General features: G+C 35.5%; 1 protein-coding gene across 2 annotated transcripts in view; it reads right to left on the reverse strand.

The window, feature by feature from the left end:
- The window catches only part of LOC138716313 (uncharacterized), a 712,759-nt gene extending 696,738 nt beyond the window's left edge, over positions 1-16,021 (reverse strand). Inside the window, exon 1 of one of the 2 annotated variants that reach the window (XM_069849266.1) lies at positions 15,508-16,021. The gene's annotated coding sequence lies outside the window, so the exon portion shown is untranslated. The remainder of the gene's footprint in view (positions 1-15,507) is intronic. The other variant, XM_069849264.1, reaches the window with a different exon arrangement.
- Between the last annotated feature and the right edge of the window lie 11,073 nt (positions 16,022-27,094).

A 27,094-nucleotide genomic window follows, 5' to 3' on the forward strand; every position in this document is an offset into this window, starting at 1 on the left:
CCTTTGAATTGATATTATTAGTCTCTGTATTCCAGCTACCTATAAACTGGAATGAAGTTGCCTGATTCAAAGTATATGTGACGTCACAGCGCAGGTACAGTTACTTTCCTATACAAAATAGTTTCGCATCCTCTGCCCTCTTCCTCTAGAAAGTGAAAATCGGGACGCAGCCATAGTGAGTAATCTTACCGATCACTGCCATTACTAGTCGTATTAGGGCTATTTAAATAACTACACCTTTGTGGCTGATTGAAGGTTCATTACAGAGCGTGTAATATTGCGGGGCATAGTTAAGGATATTTGAACTAATATTTTTACTGTCAATATAGACAACATTACATATACATTGTGTAAAATAAACGTAAAAGTGACAAAAACACTGCAATACCAAATGACACAGAAAGTGTGTTGAACGTAATAACAAAGAATCAGTATCATAAAAGTCTCAAAATTATGAAGATATTAACTCGACGTTCAGCATGGATTTGTGTACCCTACCATGATGTTCAATGCCAATATCCCAATTAATTAATTAGATAATCTCCATTTTAGGGAATTTCTAGAAAAGTACATAGAAAGTTAGTGGGTTTTCAGTGATGAGCGAGATGCAATATCCTAATGAAACACGAAAAACTATCAGACATTAAGAATATCTTGTACTACATCATGCACCAATAACGTCATGTGCTACTGAAAGAATTTCTTGCAATATAAAATCATTTCAAGTGACATCCGCATATGTTCAAGTTCCGTAACTTACGAATGCACGTTATTAGGCCTATTCATGCAAAGATCACGACGAAAATGAACATCACGGCTCAAGCATGTGTTTACTAGTATAGCTTCAGAATGTCGGGAGTTGACTGTACCCCACGAACACGCAGCGACGATGTGTTTCTTTATATCCTTATCCGTTGCATCATCTTTCTTCGGCGTACTATATACCCAATGTGTCTTTAACTTTAGTCTTTAGGTAGCTGGAATACGGAGCCTAGATATTATAATGGTTTATATTATAGTCTAATGGTTTCGTTAACTACAAATGCCACCCTTTTAGTTTTACTTCGTACAATCAACATTGTTGTTGTTAATATCTATAGCAATCAGAATGTTGTGCAACCTGAGTTACTTAAATTGCTATATAGCCTACCACGTACAGAATCTGCATAGTTAAATTGAACAATAATTGTTATAATAAAAAAAAAATTAAAATGTAACTTATTCAGTATCAGCAGAATGAGAAAAGTGGAATAATGAATTGAATAGATCATTTCCGAAACTAAACGTGTCCACTGAAACAGAAAGTGAGAAATTAAAGAAAAACTATTACAGGGTGATCTACTAAGATAATTACTCTGGAAAGAAAATGGCGTATTCAGTATTTTTTTCTGAATTAAGGGTTATGTGGTGGAAATCTTACAGTGCTATTGGCGATAAAAAAAATACGAATTGTGTTGGACATAAGTGCATGTTAAGTTTTGCTATGGATATTTCTGGACATGTTATGTTTTGAAACAAAATGAAAAGGATTAGGCCTATTTATATTTGGATGAAAAAAAATATAGGTTACCTGCATGTCTTATTGTAGTTGTATTTTATCAAAGATTATTTTGGTAGGCCTACTTTTTTTCTGTTTCGCAACAAAGAACGAATTACATAACAGTTTAGAAAAACAATAGCTAGTTCTACATCACTCATTGGTTCATCTTCATGTTCTGCATATATTTCAACATTGTCTCTGTTAGCTTGCATCAAATTTTAGTTCTGGTAAGGATTTACAATCTTCACCGTAGTGTTATTTTTAGAAGACATTTCACATCTACCACTTTGCAGGCTTGAGCAGAATCCCTAAATGAAGTACTTCACGTTTACACACACTTTTAGATTCTCCCGTCTTCTTCAATTCATGGACATTTCTTGACCTTTCCTGCTCCTTTCAGGTTCTGCTGAAGTAAACCCACATTTTTTTTTTATATGAAGTGGAGGTCATGATAGATTCCAGAACTGTCGTTACCTCAATTTTTGTTGGTGGTGGACATGTTCAGTTCTGGAAATGACATACTCAATTGGGATTGGCAAGGAAAATCGAAAAAAAAATGTACGGAAATTAGACCCACAATAGCAACAATTAGGCCTACTGCAGCTCAAACAGATAAGGATGACCGAAATGTATTTGAATTGTAAAAGATGGTTAATTGTCAAACTGCAAGAAATAATACATTTTTGTAAATGTATATCTGGTAATATGTTGGATCACCACATGCAATTCCGCGTATTAAAACTAAATACATTAATTACATCATAAACTAATTATTTTTATGAATATCACAAATTGGTGGGTTGAATAGCTTTTCGGGGGGGGGGAGGATACACGTGCTCTGTTGTGGTGGGAACAGTTTCCCACTCCTGTCTACAACATAGTATAAATATCCCAAAACTATACCACAACGAATTATTCATGTTGTTAACAAAACTCATGGGAGAAAAATCGCTCCTAGGAAAACAATTCACAGGCTCATACGAACAACGATGTTTTACGGAAAACATGTCCTTGCGAACCAAAAAGATTTTAATCAGATCGGCATCCAATTCAGAACACGTCGCTTTTAGTAATAGAAAGCATATCTCCTAGCCTGTGTGATAATTAGTAAAAGAGGTCAACACTGTAGAACTCTGAAACATTTTCCATGAACTTAGGCCGATAAGATTTGTGCTACTGACTTGGTGACGTTGGCAGCGAATAAAACTTGACATTTAAGAACAAAGCTGTAGCTGCTATTGACTGCATTTGCTGTTCTCTTTACTTGGTAAGAGTGACGAGTCATTCTGTGTAATGAATAGCTGGAGGGGCACGAGGTCGCATCTCGCGCGCTTCGCACAATTCCTTATAATTGAAAATGCGCTCTAACTAAATAACACAAATCTCGATTATACAATGATCACTTGTTCTTTGGGAAAAAGCTGCGGCGGCTCAACGTGTAAAGCAAATGTCTGAGGCAGCCGGTTACATAAGAAGGAAAAGAGGAAGTTTCTTTTAGTCGCAATTCAATGTAATATGATTCTTTTCCTGAACACAGTAGGCCTACATTCTAGACCTTAGTTTCCACCTTGCGCTTGGATTAATATTGAAAAATAAAATATCTTGCATCTAATGAAGTTGCTTTCTTACTCCAAAGATCAAACTTCTTTCACAGGATTTTCTTCGGATTTCCAAGGAAGATAAAATATTCTGCTCTTTTCCCATTATCTGGTAGAGATATTGAGAGAATTTGAAAGGAATTCAATATTCCGCTGTAGAAATTGCGGAAAAATCATAAAAACTATTGAGTAAGCCTATAACAGACTTGGGCGCTAATAACTCAATCGAGTCACTGCAGACTACCCCATAACTCCCCACTCCACCTTCCCCGGCAGAGAGAGTCATGTTTCGGACCGATAGGAGTAGACAGGTTGCAAACATTGCTCAGTATAAGGCCCGTAACACACTTGCAGTTTTCGCCAGCGAGAAATGTGTTGCGAGAAAATTAAAAAATTGATAACATGGATTCAAATGGACGTCCACACACTGGAAGAGATTCTCGTTCGAGGCAAAAACCTCGCGCGAGTTTCTCGCTGGAATCTGTAGTTCAGCGAATTTTCTTGACACATTTATCAAAGATGTTTGACATTTATACTCTGTATGACGATTGAATGTAGAAAAAGATATCACAGGTGGCGATGAATTGTATTGTTTTTATTTGAAAATGAGGAAAGATGGCTGATAATTGCAGTCAGAAACTTCTCGAACTTGTACGATGTCACCCGTGGGCCTATTTATATGATACACGGGATGAAAACTATAAACACATGAAACTTAAAGAAGAAATCTGGAGACAAATATCAGATTATCTGAAAATAAATAGGGCTATATTTTATTTTGATGAGATTTAATAGTATTAATTAAACATTTGAAATAATGTATCTATGTCTTAACAGTTTACATAATTTTAATCAGAACATAGCAAAGAATCCTCTATCATATCATGAATAGCAAAAAACTGAGGTCCATTCAATCTGAAATAACGCCTAAACGTATCATCATTCAAATCGAAACCAGTGTCCAAAACTCGCCCTTATTTTCGTAAGATACAATGTGATTTTCAGATATTTTTTGGCTTTAATTTTAGGCCTACTTTTTTTTTTTTTTGTTAACAAAATATGTTCATGTAACTCCATTTCCTCATCATCTGAATACTCAGATTCAGCATAGCGTTCGTACGTAATTTGTAAATATACTTACAGGTTATATATTTAAGTACGACAATATACATAAATACATAACCTATAATATTTCCCCCAACGAGTGATTACTATAATCAGAAAAATGCTTTCTGCATGAAGGCTGTTCATAGATGATCATAGCGAGGTGTGATCTGTGATAACGAGATATCAAGTGTGTGGAGGAGGGCTCTTCGCCTCTTTCTCGCAACACATTTCTCGCTAGCGAAAACTCAAGTGTGTTACTGGCTTAAAGCAGGTACATAGCTTCCGGCTCTCGCAGGTCGCCTAAAAATCCACCACTGATGTACGGTCCCTTACTGTGTTTGTTTCTAAAGCAGTGTAAGCGAGAAGAACATGGGCAGGGATATCTCCTTTCCTTTTCCCTTCTCCTTTATGCCTAGGGCCGGAGTATAAAGTACATCCAACACAGTATTACGGGGAAAATAAATTATGCTTTATTTAACGACGCTCGCAACTGCAGAGGTTATATCAGCGTCGCCAGTGTGCCGAAATTTTGTCCCGCAGGAGTTCTTTTACATGCCAGTAAATCTACTGACATGAACCTGCCGCATTTAAACACACTTTAATGCCATCGAACTCGGCCGGAATCGAACTCGCAATATCAAGCATAGAAGGCCAGCGCTATACTAACTACGCTACCGAGGGCGACTATTATCGGGATGTCGTGCGTAAGTGAATTCTGAAGTCAGAACTTTCGGTAGATTAACGATTCAGATCAGAGAGACTATTCGGAGATGATACGGCAATAATGGAGAAATGGTGGATAAAGAATACCAAATTATCAACAGTTAACTGAGTGTGGGTGCACTCGGAACTACGGAATGGAAATGTCGACGGCTGAGATGAATTTGTTTTCGCATGCTGCAGAAGCCAAAATGATTTATGTTGTGGAGTAGACATTTTTTCAACAATGTCTCCCAAACCAACAGAAATAATACGTTTTCCGAAACTTAGACCTTGAGAAACTTTGAGAGTTTGACAAACAAATGACGTATAATGTTAATAATAATAATAATAATAATAATAATAATAATCATGATTTATATAATATAATAATACCAATAATAATGTAATAATACCAATAATAATAATAATAATAATAATAATAATAACAATACCAATAATAATAATAATAATAATAATAATAATAATAATAATAATAATAATAATAAATGTTACCATACTTATGAAACACCGTGTATATGGGAAACATTCCGACTATAGGATGAGATTCAAATTTGACATTTTCCTTGACAAATCGAACCCGATCCTAACCTCTGGACACTCACGTTGTTCTATAAAATAGGAATGCCCACTTATAGAAGCAACAGCAGTATCTTACTTACGTATTTACTTACTTACAAATGGCTTTTAAGAAACCCGCAGGTTCAGTGTCACCCTCACATAAGCCCGCCATCGGTCTCTATCCTGTGCAAGACTAATCCAGTCTCTATCATCATATCCTACCTCCCTCAAATCCATTTTAATATTATCCTTCCATCTACGTCTCAGCATCCCCAAAGGTATTTTTCCCTCGCAGCAGTACCTACTATAAATAACAATATAAGTAATGACAATACTTTATTTAACGACGTTTTTAACTACAGAGGTTATGCACCGCCGAAATTCAACGTGAGCGAAGTATAACAATTTTTTTCCGACGTAAGTCTATGTAAATGTGCAACATGTACCCTCTCATCTTCATTGCTCTCACGGAAGAAATACCATTACGGATTGTATCGCCCTGTAAAATCCATCATCTGCCGGGTTTAAACTCGTGAACCTTGGGTCCACTTGCTAATATGGTAACTGCAAGCCTACCGAGGACGACACGTTTAAATAATCAATACCACCACCATTACCATCATGATTATCATCCATGAACGTCAAATATCGCGGATGCACGTGATAATGTGAACTGTGACAGGAAATGACGTAGACATATAGTAGACATGATCACGGTATAAAAGTGGAGTTCAGAATTCTTTCGTCAGGTTTAACCCACCTTAATTCTAATAAAACCTACCACGCTGTTGCAACGAAAAGGGAAAGCACCTGTGCCGTTCCACAGCCCACTCCAACATGCATCGTGATGAATGGCTGAGGTAAGAAAGCCCTCGGACACTTTTACTGCGCAATCATAGCATATGAAAGAGAGCTCGAGGGGTCATGGCCGTCTCCCTGTGAACACACCCCCCACCCTCGCATTGGCTATGTGGGCCTCAGGGTCGTTCTGACGAGGTCTCAACCCCGCCTGCTCTCTCGCTGTAGTTTTCGAAATGGCTTAGTCCGTTTTTAACAAGCTGAACAGTACGGACCATTGCAATGCACAAAGAATTTCTCACTATCAGCAAGTGGAAGCATGCAGACTGTTTCTACACGCTGCACATAATGATGTTGAGCCAATTTAAAACATTCAATTTCATATGCTGAAATAACTTAGGCACATTGGCTTCACGCCACGCTACGCCGCATCACCGTGTGCCACGTAAGAACTTCATGAGAAAAGCTGCGTATAATCCCACTACTAAAACTACGAAATAAATAGTGTCAGCAGCGATTCTGACACAGATTTTGAACATGTGTTATAATAGAATATTGCAGCACCCATATTGTCGTTGTGCCTGCAATAACTCCTATGTGCAAAATATACAATTTTTCAATAGTAAGAAAAAACACATTTATTCATCCTATGACAGCCGTACATAGGAGACTATGAATTCTTACAATTTAGAAAGAAAAATATAATTACATATAGAAGATTTTATTATTTGGTTTATCACTATTTAAGTTATTTAATAGAGCAAAAATCTGAAAATCGATAAATATGTCACATAGGAGTTATTGCAGGAACAACGACGATATATTAAATTAATCATTCGCCGAGTTCACGATACGAGTATAAATAAAAGAGAAGAAACTAGTGGATTTTCCGATTCGATATTACATCTAATTTCGACATAAAAGTCGCCCTGGTTGGCAAGTTGGTATAGCGCTGGCCTTCTATGCCCAAGGTTGCGGGTTCGATCCCGGGCCAGGTCGATGGCATTTAAGTGTGCTTAAATGTGACAGGCTCATGTCAGTAGATTTACTGGCATGTAAAAGAACTCCTGCGGGACAAAATTCCGGCACATCCGGCGACGCTGATATAACCTCTGCAGTTGCGAGCGTCGTTAAATAAAACATAACATAACATTTTCGACATAAAACTAAGAAATAAAATATTTTAACTCCTTGGTCTGTACTGTAAGTGAATAAATTTAACTTTGAGAAGGGATAATTATGTTTAGGAAATAGTGTTGACACTTCAAACCAATATACTGTAGTTTTGTTAATTCGGCCACAGAAGACGGTGATATTATGTTAGTCATACAGAGAATGAAATTCATGACCGTAAAAAATGCTGCTTGAAACCAACATCATATAAGTAGCAAAATTTGATTTCTTATATCGAATTATTTCAACGTTACAATTGCTTACCTGTTAAAATGTATATGTTATGCAATTTGTGTTCTTTTGTTTTGTGTGTTCTTGGAAAATATAATTTCAATTAGTGCTCCGCCATAAATGTTATAACCAGGCTTCGAGACTTCGGACCCAATAGAACAGTTCAGTGGGAAATCCGCATAACGGCGTACTGAGTATAGTAGTAAAGCGTACAGTGGGTGGGGGTACTGAAGAATGAATGCCAACAAATACGCAAAGGAAAACGCTCTGGATTTGAAGGTTCTGACGAATAATTTGGTTTTCATACAAACTGGGTCTGAAACTATTACACGCTTAGAAAAGTCAGAGCAAGAGATGCCGGAAGCCCTCAAATTAATTTAGAAAATGGTGCAGAGAATTAATGAGACATCAAGTACACCGGTTACTGAACGTGTACAACAGAAGTGGAAATCAATTTTATGTAAAAATAACGGATAACAGCAAATTAGTGGACATAGAGTCACCCGAGAATAAAGGACTGTCTCTTAGAGACTGCAATGATGTTAGGTTTTTTCGTTTTGCTCCTATCACGTCATGCGACGTAGAGCGCAGCTTTCTACAGTACAAACTTTGGCACATAACCGAAAAAGATTTACGTTTGAGACACTGAGAATGTATCTTGTAGTAGGTACATTGCAATTCGGTACTGTAACTGCACTTCCTAAAGACGACCAATAGGATAAATGGAAAAATTAAAATTGCTACATGCTTATTTCCACCATTAACACTGTGTATAATTAAACACAAATGCTTATAAAAGACAGGAGAATAAATGCTTTTCACATTCTTTTGGCATTGTCATTGTGTGATGTATATTTACTTTCAAAATGTACATATGTGTGTTTCCCCATACTACTACTACCGTACTCTACTCTAAATAGCAACGTTGTTACCTCAACACATCTCTATCTACCGGCAGCGAGTCAACAACCTATACTGCATGCACAGTAAACTTATTGTAACGGGTCCGAAGTTTCGAAGCCTGGTTATAACTGAAACCTTGTGCATTCCTCGTGTTTATCGTACGACTCGTCCCCCCCCCCCGCCACACGTTACCAGCATTTTGTTTACGTTTTCACTGTGCCTAAACGAGACGCTCTACTGTAATGTAACTTATATTATATCCGAGCGTTAGAGTCTCTGATTCTCTTCAGTCGTTATGCCTTTGAAAGTCATATGCAGACGGTTTGCAGTCGAGAATTGTATGCCTATAGTCAACAATCGGCTATGTACAGTACCAGGGACCATGCATCCTATCTGTGGTTTTTCTATGGTCGTCCTAAACCGAGAAGGCAAATGTCAGAGTAAGCACTAGATGAACTGCGGACCTTCTTGTACTCTGCATTAACATTTACGTCTAGCTTTCTCATCTTAATTGCTAACAATGATTCCATTGTGATGACAAAAACTGAAATTTTTCAGAATTCGTGATTCTAATTGGGCATCATGACATGCTCTAGTCCCGATTGCTGTGACAGAGGAGCTGCCTACAGACGACTGAGGTGCAGTGTAATAATAATAATAGTTTTATCTTCCCTGGCAGAGTTAAGGCCATCATGCCTTCTCTTCCACTCAACCAGTGTACGATATGCTGTGCTTAGCAACAGACTTCGGCTTTAGGCTACGCCGCTACGTTATTTGCTCAAGTTAATAGTAGTCTGTATAGCTCTACTGATGAATTGTGTATCCTGTAAATTGAATAGTAGTCTGTATAGTTCAATTGATGAACTGTATATATACATACATATATATGCATATATGCTGTAAACTGTATAGTAGTCTGTATAGCTCAACTGATGAATTGTTTATTGTTATAAATTCAATTAATCTACTTGATATGAATTGTACAAATTTGTATAGCTTAACGGAAGTAGCTTGTAAATTGAATTAATCTGTTTACTTTATATTGCATATGTTTGGATAGTTTGGCTGATGAATTGTATATGCTTTAGACTGAATAGTAATCTGTATAGATCTACTGATAAATTGTTTATGTTTGTAATTTGAAGTAATTTGCATGATATGTATTATCAATTTCCGTATATCTCAACTGATTGAATTGCTTATGCCTTAAATTGAATTAACTTACTTGTTATGTATTAGACTATATTTTATAGCTCAACTTATGAATAATCGTTTGCGTTTGTAAATTTAATAATCTGATCGGCTATGTACATTTTCAGTAGAGCCATCGATGTAGCTCAGTCGGCAGACTTGCTGGCCTGCTGATCCGGAGCTGGGCTCAGGCTTGGGTTTGGTCTCATTGATTGGTTTCTTCCGAGGTTTTCCCCAGCCGTGGAAATGATGCCGGATGGCCTCACTTCATTTCACCCCCTTTGGTCTGATTATCTGGTTGGATTTTTTTTCAGAGGTTTTCCCAATCATAAGGCAAATGCCAGGTAATCTTTTGACGAATCCTCGGGCCTCACCTCATCTCACTACATCTCGCCAAAATATTGTAAAAAATTGTAGAAAATTGCAAAATTGTAAAAATTATAAAAAAAGTTGTAAAAATTGTAATTGTAATCTTGTAAAATTTTGACTTGTTCCACATCTTAAAGCTTTATTGCTAATGTAAGATCTATGAAATATAATACATGAAATGAAACTTAATAGTTTTCCATTAAAAATTGCTTAAATCTCTTCACTGGGACGGTGTATCTGGAGTGAGACAAGCGGCCAAAAGGCTTGCAGCTAACATATACTCCATCATTTCCTAGACATTCTACAATAATGTGTGATCCCGTGCATCTTTTCTTTTTCTCAAATTTTCCTCTTGCTAGAATTGTCATTGCGATTGCAGTTGATGAAGTACCGTGGAATATGGAACATACGTATGGATCGATAATAATCCATGAACTATAAGAACGCTCAACTTGTTACGTATTATGTCGATACAGCGAACAGAGAAAGATAAGATAAGGCACTCTTCGTCTCCTTGCAACGTAGATCTCTCCAATCATATTCGCTAATGCACTTTTCGACTTGCCAAAAAAAACTTTAACTTCAAAAGAAGATTAGTTTCAACAGCTCTTCCAGTTAGCTGTACGTCTCATTCCCCTCCAGCATGGATAGTAATAAGGGGTGGAAGGAGTAACAGAGAACCCCTTGAGTCAGACTTACCCCATAGCTAGCTCGCGTTCTGGGGGTATATATGGATGTTCAATGCTGGAGCAGCAAAGAAGGGAGAGAGACTCATGTAAGGAATATAAAAGCATGTCAGTGCCAACCCTACCTCCAAACCCCATCGCTATAGTAACACCGATTCACAAAACATAGGTCCTTTCGCTAGGCGTGGTATAAAAAAAAGTCGCAGGCTTCGAGACGCTGCATGGTGAATGAGGCCACAATTTTAAATGTTGACCTCGAAGGCTATAAATATAGACTTCCTTACTAGACCTTCGTACAGTTTCAAATATTATTCGAACATTAAATATTGCAAATGTAGGCAACATAAAGGCATAAGATATCCAGTCCTTTTAGCTACGTTACATCCGCCAAAAAAACACCGGGAGTAGTTGTCTTCATTGTCAATAGCATCACCATTTCCGCGGGAATACTTAAGGAATGTCAGGCGAAAATACATGGGTTCGAATCTAGATAAAAAGGTTCTTAGGTCTAAGTAACAGTCCTCAGAATCAAATTGTTTAAATATAAATGAAGTATGATTTCAGTAAATTCAAAATTTAACAAATAATATGAAAATCAGAAAAGTTCTCTGGCGCCGCTCGGCATCGAAAAACAATACCTTGGCGTCGCCAGTCCTGAAACACATCCCTGCACAGCCTACATACAGCGTACCTACCGAATGTTTTTATACGTAGTGTCAAGGAAACGTGTAAAACTTGAACTAGATTAGGCCTACGTAAACAACTGATCATTTACATTATACACACATGTTGAGATTGCAAATTAATGAATGTTTCAGGGTATGTAACGACCTAATGACCCAAAGTATTCAAGCGCTGACATAATTTCAAGCATTCACACTTATTTTATGCTTACTTACTAGCCTATAATGAGAGCACAGATAAAAAAGACTGGAATTTCAACACAGAAATGACAATAGTGTGAATAATAATAATAATAATAATAATAATAATAATAATAATAATAATAATAATAATAATCATAAAAACAGCACCACATAACCACAAGTAAGTATATCTCCTCAGGTTACTGGAATTTGACTTCACTTTTTTTTGTCAACACACCATTTCATTTTTGCCTCTTTTTTCCTCTATATTTTTTAAATGATAGCTATGCGCCATGCTATTAAAATTATTACAACTTAATGAAACACGACTGCACTGCTGGCAGGCTAAAGTTGAGAACTTTTCGAAGAAAGTTATTTATTATCACCATAACCGTCATTATAATACAGTATACGTAGGCCTACTATTTTAAAATGCAGGCGTTTAAATATTGTCCAACGTTTCCTTATAAAATAAAAAAAATGAATGAATTTCCTTTTAGTTGATAATTTCTTCTTCTTATGATTACGACCATACGCAATTATTTTCAAATAAGTTTTGTTTATTTTCTATCGATAAATAACAATAGCAGTTTTTCCTTTCGCGGTATCATCGGTGCGTAACTATCGCAAATCTGTCACACATTTAACATTTTATTGTTCTTGCATGTAGCATAACTTAAGTAAATTGAGCAAAAAGAGAAAATTAAAGGCTTTTGCGAAGTATGTTTTAAGAGAGTAGTTTGAGATTCGCTGTAATTAAGCCGGTTTAAGAAAATATGAAACTTGTTAAACGACTTAAAAGTCAAATTTCCACATAACACAAAATTTAGATACACCTTACTCACTTCAACCAGAAACGTGTATGAAAATACTAACAGAAAATTACTTTCAAAATTATCAACGTATGTGTCAATGTAATCTTGCACAGTAAATATAAAACAGATCTAAAAAGGAATACAAATTCCCATATACAGGGTGGAAGTGGAATAACCCTGCAGATTTTCAGAGTGAATAGTTCATGTTGTATGTAACAAAAAAGTCAATACCATATTGGTGGAAAGTTCATAGTTTCCTCAGAATCCCCCCCTCCCAATGTTTAACACCTTCTTATTCGGGTAACTATTACGAGTAGGATCGTGACTTTTGTCCATATCGATAGAAAAATCTAATAAAGAATCATCTAAGTTATCTCTCTGGCGTATTTCAATAACGTGGGCGGTTTTCGTATAAATTTAATTTAAAAGCCACTAATTTCAAGCCACTGTATGTTGCGAACAGATTGCAACATCGTAGTGAAAAAGGGAGGCACGCGTATAGAGACAGACCTGAGTTCGTTGACCTCTTACATCTTTATTACTAGAAGAAAGATTATTGTGTTAGCGGCGATGTTGCCGGACTGCTGAAGCTTCCAACTTAATTTTTTTAATTGACCGTGAATTTAATTACAAAACGTGATATAGGTTTTCTATTCCTTTAAATGTACCCCTGTCAGCCCTTTTAAGCTGCAGGGTTATTTTACTTCCACACTGTATAATGCAAAAAGGGAAGAAACTACATCGTCATCATCATGTAGGGCAGACCATTTTATGTAAGCGTAACATTGATATTAATTTGACAATATTCTTCCTTAAACTCTTGTATGGTCTATGCTGTGCGAAAGTAAATTACTCATCTTTTATGAATGTAGTACGAAAGTAATTTACTCAGATTTTTTGTATGCAATAATCTCTTTCACCCTTAGTCACGAAATACAAAAGCTTTCAGTACTACGGTAAAAGATTAAAGAGACTACACGTGCCGATATTCAATTATAAATGTTTTATTAACTACTGGTCTCGCATTAATGGACTGTATTTTTTGTATCAGCCCTACGAGCAATTTTAATAACATCAACAACCAACGGATTACACAAATTGTTTGTTCCGGGTAATGAAAACTGAAATAACTATTGTTTTAATTTTGTGTACTAATATAATTGTAACTAGAAAATATGAAGGTGTGTAGAACGATCTATTTAATATCCATTAGTTTAAAACATTTTTCTATATGGAATAAATATTATTTTACCCCTTTATTTCACCAGTGGCATCTTCATATTTAATGTAATATGCATTAAAAATGAATTCCTTATTACAATACTAGTAGATACTTATAAAACCGGAAATGTAAATGTAACGGTAGCTTAAATTTCAATGTTAGGCTTCGTAAAAAACCTTCTTCCTATTTTAATTAGACCTAGATACAAAAGAATGTTTAACTATACCTACTCGATAAAAACTCGAAAACTTGGTCTGATTGCGTGAAAGTTTAAAGAAACAATGAAATAAATTATCTCCTTTCCTTCACATTGAAGCGATATGCACGACATTTCCTAGCTACATATCACATTATTTTGAATGCAACGAATTACTTTCAAATCGGAAATTTGAGATTAAACTCATCATTTTGATGTACGATCCTTTTTAATATAGTACTACTGAAGATGTGTTTCCGAGTGAAATTCTCGAGTATGATGATGATGATGATATTATTATTATTATTATGCTCCATAAATTTTTAAGCTATTAAAATAATTATTTAATTATTACTTATTAAATCGAAAGAAAAATAGGCCTAAATATTTCGGGCTATATGAATTTCTAGTAATTTATTTCTTCAGCCAATGCATACCTATTGATTTACGGATCCGATTTAGTAAGAAAGTTAAATTAAAAAATCAGAAGCAGGCCTAAATAATTTGAAACAAAATATATTTTAAAAATCAATTGAAGACCGCGAGCAAAGATCTCCTTTTTGAATGCGGTTTTGATCAATTAAACCCAATAATTATCTCAGAGCGGATAAATCAATAATCTCTTTCAAATCATACTTACAATTAACCAAAATGAAATATTCATTCCACAAGAATAATAAACTTATTTAGATTCCAATAATTTTACCATCAATTTTAATTCTCCTCGCCATAACGGTAATAATTAGTAGTACCCTAATTAAATAAATAATAATAATAACAACAATAACAAATCCACATTCACTTTTTGGAACACATAGATGGACGATTTCCTCCGTGCTCTTCTCAATAAGTATTATAGTTACACTTTATTTGAGAACGAATGAAAAATGTTATACCGTAAGAACCATTTTGTAAATTTCTCGCAACTCAAAGCGGTAAATATATTCTGAGCAACAGACAATCAGGCAGTGACAGATATAACAAAAAAGAAAAAGAAAATTTGTATTGTACAGTATACCCGAAACATTTTAAATTTTAATTCTATTTCGTATTTTGATGCGTAGGCCTATTATACACGCAAGCGATATCGCAGCATTCTAATTTTACCCAAATGTCTATCGTAGAAAATCGTAACGACATCTACAAATGTATAATTAAAAAAAAAAAACATCATAAACGCAATGAAGAGTCGCTGCAGTAAGAATTACAACAAGCATTCTTTGTTCGGCGAGATTACTTACGGAGAAAATATGAAGGCAAAGGGGCTCCCTTGGGGGAGCAACCGGAGAGTTGAACAATACGATGTACAATAAACGTATGCATACATTGTCCTGGAGAGAATATATCAGTACAAGTTCCTAACTATGCTTCGCTGGATTCCATTTGTATATTCATTTTTGTTTCCATTTTTATAAGTTTTCGATCGCATTATCGACAACGAAGCTACGATGTAAACACGTAAATCTACTCACAAGCAGCTCGTAATTCGAACATTTACAAGAAATAAAATAAAAAGTGCTTACATAATTACCTTATCATATAATCCTTGAATATGAGGCCGGATGCAAGAGAAATTCCAAGTATAAGATTCCTTTTGTTGCACTTATTACACTCGACGATGTTAAAATCAATCACACAATTCAAATCTGTGATGAAAACAAAAGAATCACTTCCATCTATAAACTTAAATTAATCACAAAAATAACACTTGTACATCACACAGACACTTTTGGAGCACTACTTTTCTCCGCATTCAAACCTGGTCAACTGAACCAACGAATAGCATGACACACTTTTCAAAAACCGTCGAAACTTCGTCACAATTACTTAAAACAAACGACGAATTAACTGCTACTGCATTGTATTGTAGTTCGTTGTTGATAGAACCACGAAATTACACTGAAAACACGAAAAATAATGCTTTTAGCTTAACTTTCAGTTTCACTGTACTCGCCACTAGCAGCCGCTCGCGTCAGCGCATACGAACAGCACCGCAGCCGCACTGAAACTGTTTCTGGGACACAGGCAGCGCAAAGACCCACATACTGGCATTCCCGTCCTGCTTGGCTCCGAGTGCTTCCAACGTGAAAGTTGTATCTTCAAGTTCAGTCCGAGCAGCGGTCAACTGGGTCGAGTATACGTCACACGCAGTGTGTGTGCGAGCCTGGTTCTACCACTTGCTACTGTGCGTCGTCTTGCCTTCCTGAAACTCCCCAGGGCAATGTGCTGACTGCCATTTGTTCGAACTCTTGACTTTTGCCCTCATGGTGATAAAACTTGTTGTTTTGTACATATGTCAGCGACAACATATTTATTCTCGTGTTATTCGCTTTGATTCCTTTTAACACAAAATTACTAAAATTTACTCAAACTACAATTATTTATAAAAATACACTGATGATTACTACAACACTCATTTTTACATATGATCAACATAAAAAAATCTATCCTGTACTTTTCAACGCGCCGATACTTTATATTGCTTCATAACACTGTTTTACCCTCGAAACAAAACTATATCCAGAATTATCGTTAATATATTTACGTTTCATAACAATCAAAACAGACTAAACTTGCATACTATTTTATTGGCCAGATATTACTTGGCGTCCACACCTGTGGAGTAACGGTCAGCGCGTCTGGCCGCGAAACCAGGCGGCCCGGGTTCGAATCCCGGTCGGGGCAAGTTAAGGCTGGTTCACAATAAATCTGGAACGGAAACGACAACAGGAACGAGAACGGAAATATTGTTAAAATAAACGTATTTAAATGTGAGCATTCACAATTAACTGTTATGAATGCTTACATTTAAATGCATTGGTTTTAACAATATTTCCGATCTCGTTCTCGTTGTCGTTTCCGTTCCCGGTTTATTGTGAACCAGCCTTTACCTGGTTGAGGTTTCTTCCGGGGTTTTCCCTCAACCCAATGCGAGCAAATGCTGGGTAAGTTTCGATGCTGGACCCTGGACTCATTTCACCGGCATTATCACCTTCATATCATTCAGACGCTAAATAACCTAAGATGTTGATAAAGCGTCGTAAAATAACCCAATAAAATAAAAAAAAATATTACTTGGCGACCTCTGAAGACGGTCTGCTTAAAATAGTCAGAACTTATGTTATGGAAATTTCAATAGGCAACACTAAAGTGCTAGCCTTCAAAGGAAATAAACGACCACACAAGCATATCAAGCCTAACAAACAAATTATTAGAAAGGGTGAATAATTTTACTTATGAAACCTTTCATGTTCACTATAATTTTACATGACCTCGACATACGCCAAAAATTTTAAATTTGTAAAATCATTAAACACTATAAAATCAGTTATGAAACCATAACTAGTTCAAAAGAATAGACAAATTAAAATTCATAAAACTCTTGACCGACCAGTTCTGCCTTAAGGATGCGATACATAGACAATTCAAAATAAATTTAATTTTATTATCCTTTACGTATTTATGTTTTCAAAATTAGCAAGTGATCTTCAAAATAAATTGATTGTCGTTCCTATATTTACGTTTCCAAATTTACAAAATAAATTAATAATCGTTTAAATTCTTATGTTCTCAAAATTTGCAAATAGCCCTCAAAAATAAATAAATTTTATTATCATTTACACATTTATGTTTTCAAAATTAGCAAGTGATCTTCAAAATAAATTAATTGCCGTTCACATATTTATGTTTTCAAAATTTGCAAGTGACTTTTAAAATAAATTACTTGTCGTTTACAGTTTTAAATCTTCAAAACTTGCAATTAACCTGCAAAATAAATAAATTAAGATATAGTTCACTGAAGTTATTTATGTTTTGAAAATTGAAAATGACTATCGACTTTTGTTCTTTATTTTGTGTTTACTTTTTTTTTTCCTTCTTGAGTGTCGTATTTAGAATTATTTTTTACTTGTTACTGAAACAATCTAAGTGTTTCTTTAATTGTCCGACACTTTACATCGTCCCCCAAAAGGAAAATAAATCCACAAAAGTAATAAGTTTAATTGAAAATTATAAAACTTAATTTTAATAGTAACTGCAATATCTTAAAAAAAAAAAAAAAAAATTCAACTGGAAACTTACTGAATTTCACTGTAGGTCTATCATTAGCCTAATTCTTATAGCAATCATATATCATCTTATAACCATCGCGTCGTTTTGAAACACGGCTGTAGACTACTTCATATGCTACGAAATACGCCTACATTCATTTTGCTGTTACCAAAATCTATGCAGAGAAAATTAAAAATTACGAATTGTACACGCGCTCAAGATAAATTTATTCTCGTGTTAAATATTGCATTCTGAACATGCAAAATTAGTAACATGTTCCACTGCAGTGAATTCATTTTCATTTTACTTAATTTAACTTACAATGCTGTGCATCCATGTAAATAATGCTGTGAATTCATGTAACTGTATTTCCAAATACTCTTTTTTTATTATTTCGCAGTTTGTTTTTAGTTTCTTTTAACTTAATTTAAATTTTAACATTAAAAATAAGTTTTTATACAACATTTATGAGATTGGACATTTATTTAGTTCCTACGTTGCAGATCTTATTCTCGTAATCTATGTTCATACAGAAGAAATATTTTCCTTCCCATTAGTTTACTGCAGCTTAGAAATTATATTTTATGCCTGTGAGTGTGAATAAGTAAGTGAGAAAGAGAAGTATACACACACAGCGAGAAAATCAGACAGGGAATACAAGCAGATAAGAGTTAGCTCCGAAATCGGCGTATATAAATAGTCTACTTTATATCATTATGTTTAAATTGAGTTCTTTTTGCTAAATCTATGCAGAATGTTTGATGAGGTTCTGATCATGATTACAGAAATTCATTTTCATACTATAAATCCTTTTCATTGCATCGCATTTCTTATCACACCTCTGTAAGCTGCATTCTCATGTTAGGCTACCTCTAGTACTCTTAATAGGCATGATAATAATAATAATAATAATAATAATAATAATAATAATAATAATAATAATAATAATAATAATAATAATAAATTAACGGTATTATTGTTGTTGTTGTTTAGTCAACTGTCCGAAGACAGGTCTGAACCTCACAAGTGATACCAAAAAGACACCACTTATGAGGCAACTAGGCCAGGAGATAATGGGGTAAGGTGGCCTGTTTATTTCCCCCTCCATTGCACACATCGCCGACTAACTGCATATTATACTAGTCAGACTTCAGATGCATACATATAATTTCTTCTTCCTCTGACACATGTCATCAAGTGAGATGTATTGCCTGATAATAGATGTACAGTCTTCGAAAAAAGTTTTGTCCCACAGATACTTTATAAGTCCAAGAAAGAAGGCAGTGCGCCATGATCACAGAACGAGTGACCTGGTTCACAAGAGAACGACCAGTTGAGGTAATAAAATTAGTTTTGTTTCGTTGTATGATCATACGCACTGTCTCCTTTCTGGGACTTAAAGTATTTGTGCGACAAAACTTTTTTCTAAGACTGTACATATCAGCCACAACCTCAATCAGAGGATATTATTATTATTATTATTATTATTATTATTATTATTATTATTATTATTATTATTATTATTATTACTATTATTATTATTATTATTATTATTATTATTATTATTATTAAGTAGCTAAGCATCAGTTGTTACGAAATACAGCTCGTGGTTTGGACTTAAGGAGGAGAAAAAGCTATTTTCACATTCGAAAATCGTTACTTTTGTGCTCAGGATCTTCCGCTATTTCTTAACAGGTTATACTAAAAAGAATACTTATGTGTTTCTTACAATATTTTGATCAATTGAACAATTTTTACCAATGTCAGCACTAACGTGATGCACTGCTCCGTCGATATAGGAGAAAGCCAATGTATACCTACTTATTGTTAGATGTAGGCTAACACGCGGTGCAAGTCCCCCCCTGCAATCGGCAAGCATCATGGTTATAGGTACAGTATGAAAATCCAGGGATATTATGGACAGTAAAAATCGCTCATACGAGAATATAACTTAAAGGCCTTTTTAAGAGTTGTTAATTCATTTAAAATAAAAGTAAACCTGATATAACGTTAATACAAATTAACTTCTTTTCCTAGAATATATTTATCTATAAAATAGAATAATAAATAAATAAATACATATGTATTACCTTAAACTCTTTAGCAATATCCTTAATATCTACGCCGTTTTCAAGGCACTGAATAATATTTTTTTGTGAGAAATTCTCAGACGTGAACGTGTTTGTGATATGATGCTTTAAAGTATGCGGAGGCTTAGATTCTCGTTACAACAGACCATGTTGTACTGTTTTGCTGCTTTCTTTAGAATAAAACGCATTCTACTAAATCGGTAAAGCAGTGTACATTCTTTTTCTGTATCACTCTGGTAATTCTGCGCAGCAACAACTTATAGAGAGCCTAGGCCGACCAGCCGGCTGATGGCCTCCACATGCCTCAGCCACAGTCTAGTATATACAGTCACGAAGCTCAATACGTAGTAAATATGCATCCTTAGATAGTTGCTAACCACTAGGATCGCTACTATCGCTTCATTACAGGCAATGCGAAATAGTACCGGCACAGTCTATTGTTCCTAGCACCCTCACAACTCAAGCTTCGTGACTGTATATACTAGACTGTGCCTCAGCAGAAATGAACGATCTTTCAAGTAATAAGGGGGTAACGTGTGGTTATGGCGCTGGTCTCCCAGCAGTAGTAGTTGGCCCGTGTCTTAATAGTGTTTACTATTATTGCAACTTTCCAACGTTACACTAATACTGTATGATAGGACTCTATAACGTGAAGTAAGTACGCCGTCAAAACTTCATTGAAGGCAACACAAGACATGCCAATAACAAAACACAGCTCTGAATAGGCTTCTGCAGTTTGTAATCAGGGTTGCCAGGTAAAGGAATCGAAACCGTCGTACTAACTTATGAAAATTGTCGTACTTCACCATAAAATTGTCGTACTTTTTCAGCTTCCTAATATATTACTACTCCACCGCTGTGTAGTAATGGTTAGCATGTCTGACTGTGAAACGAGTGGGCCAGAGTTCAAATCCTGGATGAGACGAGTTAGCTAGTTGAGATTATTTCCGGATTTTCCCTCAACCCATCAAGAGCAAATGCTGGGTAACTTTCGACGCTGGAGTCATTTCACTGGCATTATAACCTTCATGTCATTACGCAGTTAATAAAGAATCGCGAAATAAACATACATACATACATACATACATACCAGTAAATTTTAATTCCAATTAAAATACTACTAATTATTGTTCACATCCACAATGACATTCAGCATTGAAACAAATCACCACCCATTTCTTCATCATCAACACAGTCATCGCAGTAAGGCGTGCACGATGACGCTTGGTTGGAAACAACTTTCTTATATTTAAAGTCAGCAGAAATTTGATCTTTGGCCGGCGAGGCGGCAGATAGTCCTATTTTAGTAGGCCTATCAATAAATGCGGCGGCTGAAAATTATATCAAATTAATTCATCTACAGCCGACTCAAACCCGACACCTCTATAACGTCGGCGCGTTTAGACTTCTTAATGTTACTGCGGTACTATTTCATTGATAAAAAAACTTCTTTAGTCGAATAAACAAGGAAGTTAATAAAATTAAAAGTGTATTACTTTGACATAACCGCGCCATATACGTGAAACCTAGGGCTCAAGATGACAAATTATGATTTGCATGGCAAGCAGAGTTACCAGATCGATTTTCAAAGCATTTCACCCCCCTCCTCTTTAAAAGCATGTTTTTTTTTTGTTAGTCCAGGACATACCTCATGGAGAAAACTTGTCTAAAAGGGACGAATTAACCATCAATTTTATTTTAATTATAAACCAACGTTATAATTTCCCAATTATTTTTTCCCCATCAGTGAAATAGTCGTACAAAATTGCGTACGACATAGAGTGCGGTCGTATGCGTACGACTATAGTCGTACATATGGCAACCCTGTTTGTAATTGTTTTGAAATAACCGTCTACTAACGTCTGAGTCCTAATATGGATCCGACTGAACGACAATGTAAAAAATTCAGAATAAAACTGTACCTAGATTGTTGCGTATACAGCAGGAGAGCAACAGATTTCTGAAGTACGGTACAAAGCTTTTCGATTGAGTCGCAGTTGCTTCAGAACAAGCACTAGCGATCTTGGGTTGTAGTCTCCGGAGCTAGAGCAATAAGATTTGAATTTCGGACAAGCTTTCCTTCACTCAGTACAGCAGGGGAAAAGCTGGCTGGCATGTGTGAGGGTGGCAGCCAACAAAGCGTGTGCAAGACGCCTAGTCTCGCGACAGAGACTCAGCCCATAATGAATCCCCTCAAACAGCTCGGAAAAGTAGCTTGCAACCCACTGCGAGGCACAAAAAACAAAACGAGTAGCCAGAAGCTTCATGCCACGCATCCATCATTCGACGCTACTTTACGAAACCGGAAAGGAAATTACTCTCAGAATTCTTGTAATGATTTATACTTCCATCGCGCATCAGAATAAAATTATCTTATAATCGCCGCCCAATAAAGGAAGGGAAATGCTATTTTATTAATACCATCGATCATCTTTATCACTTATAGGCTATAGCAACATATTTAGCAGCAGTTCCAAAGCTTTCCGTTCATAAACTCTAATTATTAGCGATTAAACGTTCTACAGAAAGAGAAGAAATTACCTCTGTTCCTAACAAGAGTTAGAACATCATCCACATTTCACATATTTGGATGTTCAATCATTCATTAACGGGTCCATTTTTAGCCTAACAACGAAAGCTTGTTTTCCACGCTGGTAACCCTTGTTCGAATTTTGTTGGGTCCAAGTTGCATTTTTAGTGATCAAAGATTGTGCTTGATGGTACACTTTAACGAGGTACTTCCGTTTCCCCTACCGACATCGCTGCTGTCATCAAGAGCCAGTGAATAATATGCGATTTTTCTTGCTTCTTTTTTTTTAACCTTTCTCTTGGTCGAGAAATTCGTAATTTTTCATTAAAAACTTCTCATGGACAAGTTATTTAAGCTATTTTAATCATTACTCTTTTGAGAAATTCTATTCTATTAAATGGCTTTAGAGCACGAGATATTTCAAACCTCATTAGGTAGCTGACATTTATTTATCTCATTTTTCTCTTCCTGGCTATGATTTAAGACGTGTCAATTCCTGGCGTTTAACAGTTCGTTGGCACATAATATTGAATGAGTTTTTCTACAATATTATTATTAAATGAATAACTAATAAATAGTTACCCACATCTAAAGATTAAGAAGATTAAAATTGAGATAAAAACCTAATAATTTTATCCTTCTAGGGAGAAGATCTAAAAATATCAATATTCATGCACGTACAGAAGAATTATAGAAACACATACTTAATGTGTCAATAATAATAATAATAATAATAATAATAATAATAATAATAATAATAATAGGCCAATAATAATAATAATAAATTATTCAGGGTGGCAATTAATGTTTCAATATACTCCTAATTGAACCGTTGAGCAAAGTAAACATATTACACTTTGTCCGTCAGAACAACAAGAAAAAGTTTTCCTCGTTAGTTACGAAACCACCTCTTGCTGCTTGTAGAGACAGAGTTTGTAGAGCGACATTATACCGCCACTGCTTGCCTTCAGTACGTGAATGAAACACACAGCAATGTACAGGAAACTCCTCGTACCCGTTTGAATATCTGTGATTACACGATGTAATCACGACACCCGCTTTGGTCACCGCTGGTCTACATATTTTTTACTCTAAAGTACAATTTGGTTTAGTTGGATATCTCCATTATTTCTGTCATAGGAGTTTCTAATTTCGTGACACACTGAGTTTAACTCCCTATAACTTACGCATCTATACTAATAATAAATCTGTAGCCGAAATTTTTCTGGTAATTTTCGATTTTCCAAAAATAATTGGTCCTAACATATATAATTAACCACCCTGAAACCGAAAATCGCTTTTTTGAAATTTTTGTTTGTATGTCTGTCTGTCTGTATGTTACCTTTTCACGCGATAATGGCTGAACGGATTTCGATGAAAATTGGAATATAAATTAAGTTCGTTGTAACTTAGATTTTAGACTATATGGCATTCAAAATACATTTTTTAAAAGGGGGGGGGTATAAGGGGGCCTGAATTAAATAAATCGAAATATCTCGCTTATTATTGATTTTTGTGAAAAATATTACATAACAAAAGTTTCTTTAAAAATAATTTCCGATAAGTTTCATTCCATGAAAATTTTTGATAGGACTGATATTTAATGAGATAAATGAGTTTTAAAATTAAAATAACTGCCAAGGCCGTGTAATGAATTAAAAAACAAATGACTTCGTCTATAAGAGGCCTTGGACAGCAACAATCGAAAGCTATGAAAGATAGCCTACAGAGAATGTTTCTGTGTTTGTATGAAGTAATATCGGAAGCTAAATTAACCGATTTGTATAATTAATTATTATTTCACCATTGGAAAGTGTAGTTTCTCTAGATGGACATAATGCTATAATGTTATTAGAGTAACTTCTGATATAATATAATATAATATAATATAATATAATATAATATAATATAATATAATATAATATAATATAATATAATATAATATAATTTAAGTTATTTGAAGGGTTCAGAACCATAGTGGGCCAAACGCCATTTATTGAGCACGTAGAAAACAAGTGTTAAAATTAAGTTATTACCATAATTCAATGGAAACCTATAACAAGTAAAATAAAATATACACATTAAATCTAAATGATGTCAATCTTCATTAAACTACGGTTGCATGTAATAAAGATTAAGAAATATGTTAAAGGAATTGTCATTGCACCAAATCAGTGTCTCTGGACCAAAATGATCGCATTTTAATTATTTGGATGCAATTTAAATTAAGTAACATATTAAACGATTTATTCTTCTATCAAACACGAATGTTCCCTGGATCAAATGTCCTATTTTAATTATGTAATTACCTTATATTTATTTCTAACGGGTGCAGCGGAGCGCACGGGTACGGCTAGTTGTGAATAAAAATGTAATAGTCTACATCAATAAGTCACTTCTTCCTAATTTTATGATCATATCTAACCACTTCTTTTGGTGATACGTGGATACACATTTAGTTCATAGAAATCACCGTCAGCAGAGTAAGAATCGCACACAGGTCATTTGCGTTATTCACGGCGCAGCAGGTCCCTCGCAGAGTGAACCCGAACCGACCCCAAGCGCGTGGCGAGGCCTCACGCAGAGACGCAGGCAGTCCGTGGGGGATGTAATACGAGCGCCAACAATACAGACCTCGCAGCCCTTTTTCTTAATTCTCACAAAAAAGAATGTACCTGCGCGGTGCAGTGAGGTGATGGGGTCACGTGCAGGGCAAACCGGCCCGAGCAGGAACCGATGGAAAGCTTTGCACACAATGCACAACATGCCAACCTCTATTAGCACATCTCTTTGGGTTGCAAGTCTACAGGGAAAGAGAGAGGTGTTGGAAAAGATAAAGGTAAATAAAGTGTCATAAAACTACCAGGAATTCATGGATTATATTTGAATGCAGGAACCCCGAGATAGCTGGCACGTCTTTTGACGAATATTCAACTTAAAGGATGAAATTGCGATATTGACCAATAACATTTCAGAACCGCTTTAAAATCAACCAATCACAGTTATGTTTCTTTATAAGACGCTTTGTAAGGAAGCGTCATACCACAGTCTAGTATATAGTCACGAAGATTGAGTTGTTGAGGGTACTAGGAACAATAGACTGTGTCGATACCAGGGGCGGCTCGTCCATAAGAGCTGCGGAGCTGCAACACTCCCTGCTTTGACAGGAAAATAAAAATAATATTTATTTTAATTTGTAGAAGAATTGTTACAGCTTTTATTGGTAAATTGCTTTATATTTCATCTGGCCAGGAATATATACTATTATCTTATGCATTATCTTTTTGCGCGTCGACTGTACTGGAATTGACACTGCATTCAAAGTCGTCCTGGGATCTGCAGGATGCGACAGATCATAGAGAGTGTGTCTTGCTAGGTAGGGGGTAGAGGGGTGAAGGGAAGCGGAGGGAAACTGCCGCTGTTTAAAACCCATATTTCACTGCAGTGCCTTGCAGAGCCAGGCCACAAGGGAAGCTCTTTCCTCCACTCCCACACCGCTATTGTAATGCTGCGTCAAATGGATTCTCTATTCCCTTGAAACTTAATGACAAAATTTTTATTTTCTCTTCACATACTTATTGTTGTAGAATCTTATCGAGTTAATATAACGAAATTAATATTCTCTTTTGTCTTATTATTACGCTTATTACGCTTCCAGCAGACCCTAATATTTGCTTTAACTCTAAATGATTGCACGAGTATAATCCTTTTGATATAGCACGTAAAATACTAAAGAGACTTCTTTTCCAGTTTTAGAAAATTATCGACCATCAGTATATTATCTGAGTGTTGCTTTGGTGTGACGTCTTAGTACCGTAACTTAACCAGTGCAAATGTGCAAGCATGAGTGTGTGTGAATTACAGAATATTAATTTTATTTTTCTCAACTTTCCCTTGCGGAGAAAATTGATGTAACGAAGTGAAATTAAAGGGTCGTTCGTTACCCAACTTAAATCTTACTCGAGCTTCTTCCAGCCGAAATAGTGCATAGTCTATATGTAAGGAAGTATAATAATGACATTTACGCTGAGCATTTGTGGTTGCCTCCTCTTCGGTGGTGATACTGCATAGACTAGGAGTGCTGTGACAGATTTAGGACATTTGCCCCTAGAAATTAAGAAGCACAAATCTTCGCAATCTCACCTGAAAAATGTTGTTTCATTGGCTATGTTAGGCAAAACTAATATTGCTGCGCAATTAAGTGAAACGAACAGAACAAACATTCTCAAACATAATCAAGAAGTGAGAAAAAATCGTGAAATTATTTAAAAAAATATTGATTGTATCAAATTTTGCGGCCAATATGAACTTCCCCTTAGGGGACATGATGAAAATACGATTCGAAGGACTCTGGTATATTTCGTGGGTTGCTACAGTCCGTGAGTAATCTAATCGAGCCTCTCAAAAATCATTTGGAACATGCCACTGTTTAAAGGTAATTCTAAGAT

The sequence above is a fragment of the Periplaneta americana genome, chromosome 16 (genome assembly GCF_040183065.1).
Source record: "Periplaneta americana isolate PAMFEO1 chromosome 16, P.americana_PAMFEO1_priV1, whole genome shotgun sequence".
NCBI lineage: Eukaryota > Metazoa > Arthropoda > Insecta > Blattodea > Blattidae > Periplaneta > Periplaneta americana.